This window comes from Chlorocebus sabaeus, chromosome 2 (genome assembly GCF_047675955.1).
Source record: "Chlorocebus sabaeus isolate Y175 chromosome 2, mChlSab1.0.hap1, whole genome shotgun sequence".
Lineage (NCBI taxonomy): Eukaryota > Metazoa > Chordata > Mammalia > Primates > Cercopithecidae > Chlorocebus > Chlorocebus sabaeus.
In genome coordinates, this window is record NC_132905.1 from 56189035 (window position 1) to 56204523 (window position 15489).

The window sequence follows — 15489 nt, forward strand, 5'->3', positions numbered from 1 at the left end:
GGTCACAGAGAGACAGCAGATTCCAAGAATTTTTTGGCTCCTTCTTCCAAGGCCATTTCCACCCTATGAAAGTACTATAAGGGAAATATTGTGAATGGACAAAATTCTTAAATACTTCGTCAAACTTGGAAGGAAATAACTGAAGGGACACTGAGGCATCCCAGAGGAATGACATGGAATCACTTTCAATAGTGATGTGTGATGGTTGTCACAGCCCACCCACTTACACAGGCCTCACAGGCAGCCCTCCTACTTGGAGAAGAGGGTTTCTGGGAAATAGGTCTACACCAGTGATTCTCAACCAGGGGAAATTTCAGCCTTTAGTGGACTTTTGACAAAGTATGGAGACATTTTTGTCAAAACTTGGGGAGGGTAAAGGTTTCTATTGTCATGGTAGAGACCCAGGATGCTGCTAAATACCCTACAATGCACAATACAAGGCCTCTCAAGTGAAGAATTTGTGGGCCCAAAATGTCAATAGAGCTGAGGTTGGGATAAGCCTTGTCTAAGTGGTTGCAGAGAAAACAAATAGCATTTATTTATACTAATCAATTAACAATCTTATTCTTTAAAAATAAATAAAAGTTCACCAAAAAGTTTTCCAGGTCACTGAATACATATGAAAACACTGACAAAAATAACAATGATAAATAAAGTGAACAGGTAACTTGAGGAATCAGGTAATTGTTTCCCTGGTCTTCAGTGACTGTGTCCACAGTTCATTTTTTCTGGTAGGAATAACTCCTTTTCTGCATCCATGCTTCACAAAATCTTTCCTTTTCAGACATCCTGGGATGAAAGGATTTGGCTTCTATTTTTTTAATTTTAATTTTATTTTTTTTTTATTTATTTTGAGACGGAGTCTTACTCTGTTACCCAGGCTGGCGTGCAATGGCATGATCTCGGCTCACTGTCACCTCTGCCTCCTGGGTTCAAGCGATTCTCCTGCCTCAGCCTGCCAAATAGCCAGGATTGCAGGTGCCTGCCACCACACCCAGCTAATTTTTGTATTTTTAGTAGAGACGGGGTTTCACCATGTTGGCCAGGCTGGTCTTAAACTCCTGACCTCAGGTGATCCACCCACCTCGGCCTCCCAAAGTGCTTGGATTACAGGAGTGAGTCACTGCTCCCGGCCCTTTATTTTTAAGACTGTATTTTTTGACATCTGTTTTCTGTCTTCTTAGGCTATTAAATATAAGCTATTAAATAATGTGGATAGTTAATGCTCTTATCCCTCTCAAATCCTTCTTCCTAATAAATGAGAGCAAGGGGACTGTATTGACTGTATTGAATCTCTTCAGGCACTGGTAACTGAGCTATGAAGAGGGTCTTATTTAAATGGCTGGTCTGACTCTCATAGATTGACACTGCTCCTTTCCTTTATTGTGAAAAAATTAAACCCCTAAAAGTCTTTTGAGAACTCTCAAAGTCTTTTGGGACTTCTCAAAAAACATAAGACGTATTCACCTACATAAATGTTGAAAGATTATATCTTTTTTATTTTTTTTGAGACGAAGTTTTGCTCTTGTTGCCCAGGCTGGGTGCAATGGTGCCATCTTGGCTCACTGCAACCTCCGCCTCATGGGTTTAAGTGATTCTCCCGCCTCAGCCTCCCTAGTAGCTGGGATTATAGGCACCCACCACCACACCCAGATGATTTTCTGTGTTTTTAGTAGAGACGGGGTTCACTATGTTGGCCAGGCTGGTCTCCAACTCCTGACTTCAGGCGATCCACCAGCCTTGACCTCCCAAAGTGCTGGGATTACAGGCATGAGTCACTGTGCCCGGCCAGATTATATCTTATGAACAGAAGTGATAAGACCATATGGAATTACTGGACTAGTAGCATAGTTAAGCTTTTTGTTTAAGACAACAAAACATATTTTGAAAATGCTGCTCTCTCTCAATGCTGATAGTGTTTTTCTCCTGTGAGTGGCCCAAGAATATTATAAATAGTTGGTAAAGGGAATGGAGCCTTTCAGGTTGAACAAATGTTGCACTAGCTGTTTCTCGACTGAATGTAACAGCTTCATGATTAAGGGAAAACAAAAGTGTTATTTTTTATAGTCCAAAGATTCATTCTATGAGGTGGCCATAAAGTCTAGAATTAGATACTAATGTTTTGTCATTCATTATAATGCAATATTAATAAACCATTCAAAAGATTTGCCTTGTTTCCAGACTTGGTGGCCACCTTGAATAATTCTTGCTGTCTTCTGGGAAGGACAATGGAATTTATTCCTGCCTTAAAAATCATACATCATGACTATCCCCAGAGAATGTCTTTTTCTATTCCTAGGAGTGACTTCTAATCCTTCACACTGGTGAGAAAAAAGATGCGTATTTCATCCCGTTAGTTGTGCTGAAACCCATGATTTACTTTCTGAAGATGTCCCAGCGAGTCCCCAGTCAATTCACTGCCACATATATCCTATTCCACGATGAGTGCGTCTTCCTTATAAAGAGTGCCAAGACTCTTGCCAGTCCCTCTCCCTTTGTCCTTTCATGTGAGCATTCTTTGGCTACCTTAGTGGAAATATAGATCTGTCTTCTCCTCATCCTCTCAATTACAACAAAATAAGATTGTTTACTTTTTAGGTTTATGGGATAAAAGTGCCCAGCTCAGGTAGATGAAACATCAGTGCATTGTATTGACTCTGAACACTTGAGAATTTAGAGCTGCAATTGAATGCCAGCTGATGGAGACAGGGTGCATATCAGACACGTAGATAAAATTCAGGTTTCCTGAGGAACCAGGTATAGAGAAAAACAAGTCTGATATGAGGAAAATTGCACAATTTAGAGTAGTACTGCCATGTAAGTGGTTTCTGCAGACTAGGAAAAGTAGAGCTGAAGTTATGATGTGGATAATTCAAAACAGGAAAGTGTGTACTTTTTCAGAAGCAGAAAAATCTTCAAACTTCTTTCTTCTTTTTGTGTTTAGCAGATCCTCCAATGTGATCTTTGCCTTTGGAGTTTGGGTGAGGTATAAGAAATGGCCTGATCCCTGATTCCATACTTTACTCCCCCATCCATTGTTCCTTTCCAGATAGACAATTCTACCCAACAGCGAGTGACTCAATAAGTCTCAACAGCATTTGCTTTTGCTGAGATTGCTCAGCAGCTGAGGGTCCTTTGCAGGATGAGACCAATAGGAGACAAATACCTTTTCCATGGTCTTTTTTTTTTTTTTGACAGAGTCTCGCTCTGTCCCCCAGGCTGGAGTACAGTTGCACAATCTCAGCTCATTGCAACCTCCATCTCCTGGGTTCAAGCAATTCTTCTGCCTCAGCCTCCCAAGTAGTTGGGATTACAAGCATGCACCAGCACACCCTGCTAACTTTTGTATTTTTAGTAGAGATGGGGTTTTGCCATATTGGCCAGGCTGGTCTTGAACTCCTGGCCTCAGGTGATCCACCCGCCTAGGCCTCCCAAAGTTCTAGGATTACAGGTGTGAGCCACCACGCCTGGCCCTTTTCCATGGTCTTTGAAAGACGTTGCTTATTTCATGGTCAGTGGCTTAAAAAAATCCCCGTTCTGGCTTTCTTCAACAAACTCTCTAGTTTTCCCTGAAACAATTTTGTAAAAATTAATAATCTTGAAAATATTTTGACAAAAAGTAAAATTAAAGGGACATCTTTTCTTGGTTTTCCTTCTACGGCCCCATGTGCAGTACTTTCACCTTTAAGCAGAGTGGTTTTGATAGTCCCTAAGATTTCGACCTGATCTCACATTCTGCCATCCTACCCAGCTCTTAATTCAGTTTGCTTCCATTATCCTAACAGGTTTCCACTTATTTAGAACCTGGAAATGCTGCTATTTAACACCCTGAAACACTAAGACAAACTTACGATAGGCACCAATTACTGAAGGCCAAATGAGTAAAATGTGTAGTTTTAGGACTTTACAAACATCTCATTTAATCTTCCTCGCATTCTATGAAAGAGGCATGATCCCACCCTTATAAACAAAGAAGGAAGGGTTGGGAATGTGAAGCATCTTGGCCAGGCTTCTGCTGCCAGTGAACAGTGGAGCTGGGACTCCAGCCCAGGCTTTCCCGACTCAGAAGACTGAACATCCAGGAAGATGTTAACTACTTGTGTCGTGTCCCAAACAACCCGGAGTTCTCAGTCGGCTTGGTTCTGCTTGTGACCTCACATCAAGAATAGCAGAGCTCACCAAAGTGATGTTCATCTCTATTTGTTGTTTTTTCCTTGGCTTAAGCAAAGGAAGCACTAGTGGAGAGTCTGAGCCCTTAATCCTCCTCCCTAAGTCCCCATTTATAATAGAAATAAAAGGCTGTAAAGTCCACTGGGCTTGGGTCCAGGCTCATCTGTGGAGGAGGCAAGCTCATGTTCCTCGCCTTCCCTTTCCATGTCCATTATGTTGTGCCTCTGAAGCACTCAATGCCATTACCCTTGCCATTATCTGTATACCTCAGGGAATTCCCCAATTTGATAATTGTGTGTGTGTGTGTATGTGTGTGTGTGTTGTTTGTGTGTGGTTTGAAAAAGATTTAGTAAAACATTTCCCAACAAGTGAAAGTTCTTGGCTGGGTGCGGTGGCTCACGCCTGTAATCCCAGCACTTTGGGAGGCCGAGGCGGGGGGATCACCTGAGGTTGGTAGTTTGAGACCAGCCTGACCAGCATGGAGAAACCCCATCTCTACTAAAAATACAAAATCAGCCAGGCGTGGTGGTGCATGCCTGTTTTCCCAGCTACTCGGGAGGCTGAGGCAGGAGAATCGCTTGAACCCAGGAGGCAGAGGTTGTGGTGAGCCAAGATCGTGCCATTGCACTCCAGCCTAGGCAACAAGAGCAAAACTTCATCTCAAAAAAAAAATAGCTAAATAAAGTGAAAGTTCTTGTATGGCATAGATATGAATTCCTTCCTCTGGTAATAATTAGGTTATTCCAGGAAGTACAATGTCATTCTTTAAATAAAATATTTCCTGTTTAAAACTTTTCAAAGGAGCAGATCACCTTGGAGATTCTCCTTAAGTTTGGAATGTGTATAATTCATTTTATTAAGCCATTCTTCATTTTAAGGCTTTGGCTATAAAGTTAAAAGTGTACTAAATAAAAATAAACTATTTTTATTTAATTTAGAGAAGAGTCAAGGGAAGAAAAATGAAAACTCTATCTTTATGTAAACTCCAAGGATAGTAGGGCTTAGAGGGTTTTTCTAGTTTTATAAGAATTTGTACTATTGATTTTTATATATTCCTGTTTTTGAGATGAATGGATCTCTGGGGAAATTGTTGAGTTACAATGGCATTTCACTGTGATCCCTGTCAAGCTCAGATCAGCTCTCTAACCCAATGATGACCTGTCTCTTTGTTTACTGTCCTGTGAAATGCCAGCTAGAGTTTCCCAGAGGTCATGCATGTACCATGAGGCAGAGTACTTTCCCTCAGTGCAACAGTTGCTGGCTCTCTTCATCTTGGTATATGTGCTTTAATGCAAAGTATCTAAACCTGCAGTGTGATCTGTATATGTTATCTTATTAATTGTATTATTGATCATTTTGATTATCTTGCTTGAAGATTTATTCATACTTTTTGATTTGATAGAAACAAATATTTTTTCTGCTGTTTAAAAAGGATCCAAAAGACAGGATGAGAATGATGTCCCACCAAATAGAAAATATTAATGAGGTAAAAACTATTAAATGGAGCCCCAAAGAAATTATTTGGTTGAGAATTATAATAACTAAAATTAAAAATTTACTAGAGGAGTTAAATAGTAGATTTGAGCAGGCAGAAGAACTGATGGGCATAAATACAGATTCAGACTACATAGTATGAGGAACAACAACAAAAAGAATGAAGAAAAGTGAACAGAGCCTAAGAAACACCACCAGGTGGACCAACATGCATAACAGGAGTCCCAGAAAAGGAGTAATAGAGGAATAGAAGGAATAGTAGAAAAAGTAATGGCCAAAAAATCCCCAAATTTGATGAAATACATGAATCTATACATTCAAGAAGCTCAAAATACTCCAAGTAGGATAAATTCAAAGAGATCAACATGTAGACACATAATAAACTGTCAAAAAGATAAAGACTACGAGAGAATCTTGAAATCAGAGAGAGAAGCAAATCATCACATACAAGGGATCTGTAATAAGAAAAACAATGGATTTCTCATCAGAAACAGCGGAGGTAGGAAGGCAATGAGTTGACATAAAGTGCTGAAAGAAAAAAACATGTCAACCAAGAATTATGTATCCAACAAAATTATTCTTTTAAAATGAAGGAGAAAGTAAGATATTTCCACATAAACAAAAAATAAGTTTGTTGCTAACAGACTGACTCTATAAGAAACAATAAGAGAATTAAGTGATACATTAGGAAAAGTCTAACATAAAAGGCAGTAATTGAGAAATAGAGGAACATGAGAAAATCAGAAAACAAATATTAAAATGGCAGACATAGATCTCAGTTTATCAATAATTACATTAAATGTAAATAGATTACTCTCCAATTAAATTTTAGAGATTGGCAGAATGTATGGAACTGTGATATTACTGTAACAGTACCCAAAAGAAAGATAGAGTGGCTATTCCAATATCAGGAAAAAAATGGACTAAGTAAAAAAAAAAATGTCATTAGAGACAAAGAAGGACATTTTATAATAATAAAATGGTCAATTATTCAGGAAAATATATCAACTATAAACATATATGCACCTAACAACAGAGTCTCAAAATACATGAAGCAAAAACTGATAGAATTGAAGGGAGAACTAATTCAACAATAATCATCAGAAACTTCAATATTCCACTTTTAATAATGGATAAAATAATTAGTAGATCATCAAGGAAATAGGAAACTGAATAACACTACAAAACCCTAAAGAATTGCAAGCAGGGTCTCACATAGATATTTGTACACTCATGTTCATAGCAGTATCGTTCACAATAGCTAAAACATGAAAGCAACCCAAGTGTCCATTGCCAGAAAAAATTGACAAGCAAAATGCAACATATACATACAATGGGATATTATTCAGCTGAAAAGAGGAAGTAAATTCTGACATATGCTACAATATGGATTAAACTTGAGGACATTATGCTAAGTGAAAAAAGCCAGGTGAAAAGAGGGAGAGAATCAGAAAAAAATAACTATTGAATACTAGGCTTAGTACCTGGGTGACGAAATAGTCTGTATAACAAACCCTCATGACATGAGTTTACCTATATAACAAACCTGTACGTGTACCCCTGAACCTAAAATAAAAGTTTAAAAAAAAAAAAAAGGAATTGAAATTACCCTTTTCTATCAAAGTCTCTGTTCTTTATGTAAAATATTCCATTTGGGGGGTATGTATGTATTATAATTCTATTTTTCAAATAGGAATTAAACAGTAATATATACATATACACATATGTATGTATATATACATACATATATTACATATGTATGGGAGAGGAGGGTTATATTTAAAAAGCCAATCAATCACAAAAGACAAATACTGTGTGATTTCACTTATAGGAAGTATTTAGAGTGATCAAAATTATAGAAAGTAGAATGGTGGTTGCTGGGGGCTGGGAAAATGGGAGTTGATGTTTGATGGGTGTGGAGTTTCAGTTTGACAAGATGAAAGAGTTCTGGAGATGGATGGTAGTCATGGTTGCACAACTTTATGAATGTATTTAATACCACTAAATTGTACACTGTAAATGGGTAAGATGGTAACTTTTATGTTGTATGTATTTTACTACAATTTTAAAAATTGGAAAAAAGAAGAAATGGAAAATATGAACAGACCTGTAACAAGAGATTGATTAGTAATTCTTTTAAAAGTTTAGTGTGGATATAAGGGCTTCAGTGGCATAGAGGGGAACACCAAGACACTCTGGGCCACCCCAAATCATGTGGACAGGACAACAGTAAGGAAGTTGGCTTCACCCTAGTGGAAATAAGGTAAATTCCTTTACCCACTCCATAGCAAGGCATGGGGAAAAAATAACCTGCCCACCTGCTCCATATCATCCTTCTTAGAACAAAGCCTGAGAAATAACCCAAGTTCCCTTAGCCAGAGCAGTGTCACTGAGAATGCGGTGATATAGTTTGAATGTTTGTCCTGTCCAAATCCTATGTTGAAATGTGATTCCCAATGTTAAAGGTGGGGGCTAGTGGGAGGTATGTGGATCATGGGAGTGGATCTCTCATGAATGGCTTGATGCTGTCCTCATGAGGGTGAGTGAGTTCTCAGAGATCTGGTTGTTTAAACTGTGTGGCACCTCCCCACTCTCTCTTACTCCTGCTCTTGCCATAGGATACGCCAGCTCCCCATTTGCCTTCTGCCATGAGTAAAAGCTTCCTGAGGCCTCATCAAAAGCAGAGCAGATGCCGTTGCCATGCTTCCTGCACAGCTTGCAGAACTGTGAACCAATTAAACCTCCTTCCTTATAAATCACCCAGCCTCAGGTATTCCTTTTTAGCAACACAAGAACAGCCTAACCCAAGGAGTAAGTCCTGTACTTAACAATCTCCTGCTTGCTAGCCATCAACTTGCTAATAATACTGATTATGCACAAAGGCCCACCAGCCACTGAGCAAAATCGTCATATTATGTATAACAGGCATATTGGTGAGAACATCACATCTGGCAGCCAGATAGGCATATGCTTAATTATGTCCATGTGGTTTAAGAAAATTAAAAACGTTCCAGTTGTTACCTTTGGGGAGTGGATGGGGGAGATTAGTGAGAGTTCCAGGCATAAAACTGTGCACCATACACTTTTATATATTTCATTACTGTAGATTTTATATTGTGTGAAAATAGAAATAAAGATAACAAATAGGATAATTTACATACATTTTCTGTTACATCTAGCAAGTTTTATCCATATGAGCTAAGCGTGCCAGTTCAAATTCATACTCCCTAAATAAACCAGAGATCTTTCCATGAAACATTGATATGAAGTCTTTACTGAAAAAGAGATATGGACAAATTAAGGCAATTAGTCCATTTATTAAGGTAAATAGCAGTGCTTTTTTATTTAAAAGAAAGATGGAGAGGAAAAGAGAGTGAGGGTGGGGTATAGGAGAGGAAAAGGAGGTGATGGCTAGGGGAGAAAGAAGGAGGGAAGGTTAGGACATGGGGACAGGAGACCAGAGGATGAACAGGAGGATAAAGGTAGTCTAGAGGAAGGAGGGTTGGTTAGGAGATTGCGAAGGGAAATTCAGGGCACAGGGAGGTAAAGCAGAGTCTGAAATATTTAGTGAATTCCATGGAGATGTTTATTAGGCCCCAGCCAAAACATGTCAGACTGGATGTGTACCCTAATAAAAAGCTTGATAAATTTGTGTATGTTTTAAGAAATGTGTTCAATTCTACGTTTCCTTTGTCTTTAGATGCTCAAGGTATTTCAGAGCTATCCTTGAAGAAACACACAGTCTGCCCAACCATGGGTAACGACAGTCCTGTGCCACCCCCAAGCTACCGTCTCTCACTACCTGCAAATTCCCTGTTTCCAATTCACCGAGAAACAGTCTTCAACCTAGGAGGGAAGGAGGAAGAGAAAAGAAGCATGGCGCACAGATGGAAGAGAGAGTACACGGTCCCTCCTTCCTCTCCTTGGGATGCTGCTCTGTGGCCCCAGCACCGCTCCCCAGAGACCTCTGTTTTGCTGGGACAAAACAACCATCAGTTTCTGGGGTTGAGTTCTTCCCTGGAAAGGCAGAAAACTGTCTATTCTTTGTCTAATGAAAGCCTGAAAATATCTGTATGCTTTTGTCTATCACTTCAGGACCAAATGAAGACAGATGAGCAGAGAAAGGATGGCTCATCCATGTCTTTTATGTAAAAGAAATCTTCAGGAAGTTGTTATGAATGTTTTTGAGGTGCTGGCGTGTTGGGGAGAAACCAAAAAACTCTTCAATTTTGTAGTTAGCCAAGGAAGAGCAGAAACCTGGTTCTGAGGCATTTAAACATAGACAATGGAAAAAAAGCAACTGGAGTGAGTTACTGGGACTCCCTGCAGTGGTAGATTGGAGAAAGATGAGACAAGGATGCACTCCAGCAAGGGATAGACTTACCTACCTTTGTGTTACCATGAGCCCAACTCCTGACGCTGGGGCCCAGGCTGCCAGTTAGGGACATCATCATTACTGGACCACAGAGGAAGCCCTACCATCCCCAGGAGAAGTCAATTTCACACTGGAGTATTTGTGCTCCTAGTACCCTAGTTGCACGGAACTCAGAATGCAGGGACTTCTAGGTATATTATGACTTAAAACAGGAGGTTCTAGAACACATAAGCACAGGTGACCCATGGGAGAGGTAGGTGTCTGTAGCTGTTCTGGAAACCAACCACAGTGAGCACCATTTTAAGTAAAAATGTTCTAAGTTAAAGATGACTTGAAGGAACTTACTTTGCAGAAGTCCTTAAACAATGTTTTCTACCTAATATCCTCATGCCATTTTTGGCATCTCATTAGAACAGTTTTCAGAGAAAAAGCCTCTCCAGTGATGATCTAACTTAACCCAGGCAGCTTGGTTTTCTGTCACTGTAGCATAATGTCAAAATTCCTTTTCTCCATTTATTATTAATCACATAACACCCTAAATCCTCAAGAAAACTATTTGGAAATAATATGGTACATCACTTTCAGCGTGTGCTCTATAAACGTGTTATTACTTTGAAAAGTGAATGGATGTCTAAATCCCAAGAACAAGCACAGAAAGGCAGAACAGGGCTAGCAGCTTGTCTTCCCAGAATGAAATTTGTGCCAACCACTGTGAAAACTTGGAACTCCAATAGCCATTCCACACACACAAAAAATCTGATGCTTAGCCTACATATTTTTGGAACATCTAATAAGTTAATACTTTAGTGGGGTTTTTTTCTACATTTATAGTAAATCTGACACATAAAGACCTCCATCCTCAGCCACCCCGACTCTGTTTGAATGGCACCTGGTGGCTTGTCTGATGAGCAGCAGCCACACTGCCACCGGCTTGCCCCGCCTCAGGCTTCTCCTCCAGGGTTTGGATAGGTAAGTAAACAACTCCATTGACATAGTGACACACAGCTTCTGGAAACCAGGAAATAAATATGAGTTCTAAGAGAGCTGAGAAATGAAGGCTTGAATTTGTCATAGATGTGCTTTCTTTTCCTCTTCTCGCTAGCTTGTGACCAGCTGTTGGATCGGAGTTGGGTAAACTCACATGTTGCGCACAGGCCTCCAGCTTCTGCTTGGTATTTATGGGGAGAAACGTCTCCAGCTTTGCTGAGTGTGAGCCCCTACAGGATCCTGGAGCAAAGGGAAGACAAGAAGCCTGAGTGAAGCCCAGGCAGGCCTTTTGAGGGGCTTATCTTTCTTGACAAGTGGAGGGAGGCCACAGAAACTTTCTAAGCCGTCACTGTCATGGTCTCCTCTGTGCAGGCCAACTTGGCAGCTCTGAAGGGATGATGTTGAGGAATGCAAGGACAGGGTTGGGGAGATCTGTAGGGTGGCGATTTTATCAAACCTGCAAGAGATGACCTCGGTCTAAGCTGGCTGTTGTAGGAAGAAAGAGGAGGAAAAAGGATTCGGAACAACTGAGGAGATGCAACCGACAGGGCTGGGCACTGGATGTGAATGGGAGGAGGAGGGAGAGCTGGCCTGACTATCAGGGAGGATCCTTGGGCATGTTGGGTGAGATCAGCTGAGTCAGAGAAGAGGTGACAGGCCTCAGGACTAGAGCTCGCCTGCGGACACAGCATAGCAGAGGACGCTGAGGGGATGAACTCAGACAGTCAGGCAGGAAGTGTGCTGGGCCCCAGAGCCTCCCTTTGCCATCACCTCTGAGTGATCTCGCTGGAGGAAAAAGTCACACACTTGCTTATACAAGGCTGCAATGATTTGAGAGCATAATAAACACCAAAACAGTAAAATTTCATGGTGCTACTTGCTCTCTTCCCTAGAGAAAGGAAAAGTGTGGAAAAATGTTGGATGTGCTATCACCTAAGCAGAATACCAAAATGGCTCGAAGGCAAGCACCACTGGGCATAATGCACACTTCGGTTAAATGCGAAGTTATTGTGTGCTCTTCTTTCAGAACTTTTAAGTGTGAAATATAAGACACATAGGAAGAAACTTGAGAAATAATTTCCAGCTTTTGTTAGGCTTCACAGAGAGGCCTGTCCATTGTGCAAATAATCTTGCATTTGGGTGCCTATTTGCCCAGGTCTTGTACTAAAAAAGATATTGACTATGGTCTGAATGTTTGTGATCACAGCCTCCCAAATTAATATGTTGAAACCTAATCCCTAATGTGGTGGCATTAAGAGGTAGGGCCTTCAGGAGGTGATTAAGTCATAACGCTCCACCCTCATGGATGGGTTAATGCCTTCCTAAAAGAGGCCTAAGGGAGCTTATTTGCCTCTTGCGTCAGGTGAGGACACAGGTAGAAGGTGTCAACTACAAGGAATGGGCCTTCACCAGACACCAAATCTGCTATTTCCTTGATCTCGGACTTCCTGGCCTCCAGAACTGTGAACAATAATGTTGTTTGTAAATTACGCAGTCTAAAGTATTTTGCAGCCGAAACAGACTAAGAAAGAATACATAAGGATTCAAACAAAGGGAGGGATGGTCAAAACCACATTCAATACCAAAAGCCTGAAAGGACAAAGGTACCTGATCTTAAATATAATTTTAATCTGGGCATCCTTCCCCTAGGGATGATCCAATTCATGATCCACTGGGCAGAAGACAAACACTGATTGACAGGTGTGTGCACTTAATTCCTTCTCTCTCTCGTCACGGCAAATCCTCATGCACAGAGGTCACATTTTATTCCTTTACCTCCAAAGAAAACGACACACACTAAACACCTTTAGATTGCATCATTTCCATTTAATGCTGGTCTTGATTTTAAGGAATTTAAGAAGAGAGTAGGAGAAGGAGGTGAAATAAGCTTCCTACTTTCACAGCAGGTAATGTGTTTCTTGGTACATGGATTAAAATCAGTATATTATTTTTTACAGTAAAATAGATTTCCTGTAAAGCCTTTATGTAAAATAGTCTCTGCAGAGACCTTTAGTGAAGTGAGAATGTATGGACAATATTTCAGCAATTTTTCTCGATTTGAATTTTCTGCATTGTTTTAATTTCTTACAATAAACATGTAACGTTTTACACAAATTATTTCAATAGGAGAAGTAGTAAATCATTTAGTCCATCAAAATTTGATGAAGCCTAAATGTTTTCCTGACTACAAATGTGTCCAAGCGGCAGCACATCTTGCAATGTGACCCATCTTACAACACAAAAACCCACATAACCAGGGTATGGTGTGAATTTTTAAATATTTATTTTGAAATTTTAAGTTATAAACAGTTGATACCCAAATATTTTCTAATTTATTTCTAACTGGCATAAGTATTTTCATTTTTATCTACAATCTTACAACAGAACTATCAGATTTGTTTTTATGTGTTTTTCATGCTTAACAGCATGTTGCAAAGCCTGATTTTTGGCTAGAGAGTCTTTTGCCCATACCAAAAACACAGTGTATTTTCTCATTAATTTCCTGCTAAACTACTTTGTGCCAGGAACTGGAATTTGACATAAGACTCCACACCAACATATTTTCAGTCTCCTGGGAAGATGGCATCTGACCAAGCAAGAACTACCCGGACTGATGGTTTCTGCTGGAGGGAGAACTGGAGGTGGTTTGGGACACACAGAGGGGAAGTCCTCACCTGGTCTTCGGGGCAGGGTGGTGGAGAGAAACAGGCAGAGGCAGCCATGTTCACATGAGTCAGGACAAAGAGCACGTCCCTGGGGAACTTTTTTTTTTTTTTTTTTTTTTTTTTTTTTAACATATAAAGATGCAGCCTTTTTCCTAGGGCAAGGGAAGGAAGGGCGGTTACATAAGGCACAGGAATCGCAGCAAGCACCAGCTGAGGGCAGGGCCCTAGTGGGAGAGGAAGTTGGCACTGGGGTCCTCCTGCAGCTGTTGATGGGGAGGTGGAGACCCCGTTGAAGTGCCATGGTCTGAGGCTGAACTAATTGGCCAAGCAGATGCTGGGGGGTTGGCTATGTCCACCGTCTTTGGTGCAGCTTGCCCTTCCCCACCCCAGCCCTCTTGTAAAACCCCAGAGTCCTGGGTTCCAGAGGCCTGCTTTGGAGCAGAGGCCCTGGAAGGGGGTGGGAGGGAGTGCGTGGGTAAAGTGTGAAAGCTGATATGCCTGTGTGCCAAGGGACTGCTGGGACAATGGTGGGAGGTAGCAGGAGAGGGGCTCTCATACATACCCCTCCTTGGGTACCACAGGGGCAGGAGGCCAGGGAGTAGGGTAGGGATGGGGGCCCCCTTCTGTCCCCTGCAGTGTACATGGAGGAAAGGGGCTGCCCGGAGGAGGGGCCAGGGCAGGCGACCATCTGGAGTTCTCGTCGAGGTGATGGTCTCCTCACACCATGGTGGCCTCTAACTGGTGACGGCAGAAGGCCCCGCGCCTCCTCGCTTCTCAAAGAACATGTAGTCAATGAGGAATGTGGCTCCCAGCAGCACAGCCTTCACCCTCACATCCAGGTCCAGCGGGAACTGTAGGCCAAAGTCATCTGCATCCGTGAAGGCTTCTCGGACCAGGCCCCCCCACTGCTTGCTGATGCGGCCCACACTGCGGGATTCATCCCGAGTCTTCACCTCAAAGTTGGTGTCTGTGCCACAGCCACAGGTCCAGCAGGGCCCCACTACTCGCAGGACTGTCTGGCGATCGGCATCCTGGATGGAGAACTTGGGGAGGAAGGGATGCCAGGTCTGTAGCACGTGGCCGATAGTGGTGCCTGGGGGAGCCTGTACTTCCATCTCCTGGAGGCCACAGGGGCAGCAGCTGCAGCCACAGTGCAGCGGGCGGAGCAAACGGAGCACCTCACGGTCCCCGGGGTCGGCCAGGCGGACACGCAGCGGCCGGCGGGCGCCACAGCACAGACGGGCGCAGCAGTTGCTCTCCTCAGCCGCCTGACCCAGGGGCTGCCCGGCCCCAGAGCGCAGTTCGTAGCGGTTACAGGTCTCCCAGCCTAGGAACGTTTCCACTCGCTCAGCCTTCTGGTGAATCAAAATCTGATCAATCTGCACCAGGAATTCGAGGCCGGAAGGCATCCTGGGGAACTTTTTTTGTACCCAGGTACAGTCGCCACGGGGAGTGATGGGTGGGATGTGGGTGACCACAGAGTCGCCAGCCAAGTCGGGAAGGGTGTTTGGATTTCTCAGGAAGACATTGCGGGCCACCCGGAGAAGGGCAGGACACAGGGCACGAGGACATGAAGAAGGGGGCTCGTGCTCACCAAGCGCAGGGCCCGGCTGAGACCGGTGAGGGCAGATGGGAGCCTGAGCAGGTACAGGGTCAGAAGTTACAAAGATAGTGGTCAGGTTCCTAGAGCTCAGGCATTCCGCTGGGGCATGGTGGGGAAGTCCACTGGGGCAGCTGGAGGCACAAGAGAGAAGGGCTGGATGTCCCTGAGGCCAGCATCTGAACGAGAGCAGAGCT

General features: G+C 42.4%; 1 long non-coding RNA gene and 1 pseudogene across 2 annotated transcripts in view; one reads left to right on the forward strand and one right to left on the reverse strand.

The window, feature by feature from the left end:
• Nucleotides 1–13108, forward strand: part of LOC140709498 (uncharacterized) — a 34301-nt gene extending 21193 nt beyond the window's left edge. The window contains exons 4-5 of the long non-coding RNA XR_012090032.1: nucleotides 8283–8434; nucleotides 9365–13108. This is a non-coding gene — a long non-coding RNA (uncharacterized lncRNA). The remainder of the gene's footprint in view (nucleotides 1–8282; nucleotides 8435–9364) is intronic.
• A 710-nt stretch (nucleotides 13109–13818) lies between these two features.
• LOC140710403 (phospholipid scramblase 3 pseudogene) lies at nucleotides 13819–15103 on the reverse strand (annotated as a pseudogene). Its single transcript, XR_012091369.1, has one exon. The product of XR_012091369.1 is annotated as a phospholipid scramblase 3 pseudogene (transcript).
• Nucleotides 15104–15489: the final 386 nt, after the last annotated feature.